The following is a 560-nucleotide window of genomic DNA, read 5'->3' as shown; positions in this document are numbered from 1 at the left end:
AAAATAAAGCATAAGAAACCATTTGGCATTAATTGTTCTCTAATAGTAATGAGATCACTGAAATATTCACAATTCAAAACATATTTCAGTTATGTCGTCTTCGTCCATGTCATCACCATCATTGTTTTTGTTATATATATCTGAATTAAATAACTTGAAGCATTTCCTGAGATGGGACAAAATCTTTACAACACAATCCTCTAAATTGAAGGTGACATCTGATCCTACAAATTGCATCTAACATCTTTGTTCTCATTCTATTTCTCAATTTAGATTTTACATTAGTTACATGGGAAAATATTCTCTCTACAATTGCATTGCTAGCTGGAGTAACCAGAGAAGAAAGTGCCCCACTTTGATAATTCCTGGAATGGGTTTTCACCCATTCCATTTTGAAAAGATTTAATCCCCACCCAGAACTTCACCGGAGTCCATTGGAATAGTGCCACTGAAAACACTTTCCTCTCTCCAGTTCACAATTATTAAATTTCTGTACTGCTGCTCTCAATTTTTTCCCATTTCATCTGATTTCAAAAGCTTAATGAATGGCAGGTCCAGGA

This window comes from Scylla paramamosain, unplaced genomic scaffold, assembly GCF_035594125.1.
Source record: "Scylla paramamosain isolate STU-SP2022 unplaced genomic scaffold, ASM3559412v1 Contig24, whole genome shotgun sequence".
In the NCBI taxonomy this organism is placed as follows: Eukaryota; Metazoa; Arthropoda; class Malacostraca; order Decapoda; family Portunidae; genus Scylla; species Scylla paramamosain.
This window is presented reverse-complemented; position numbering follows the sequence as displayed.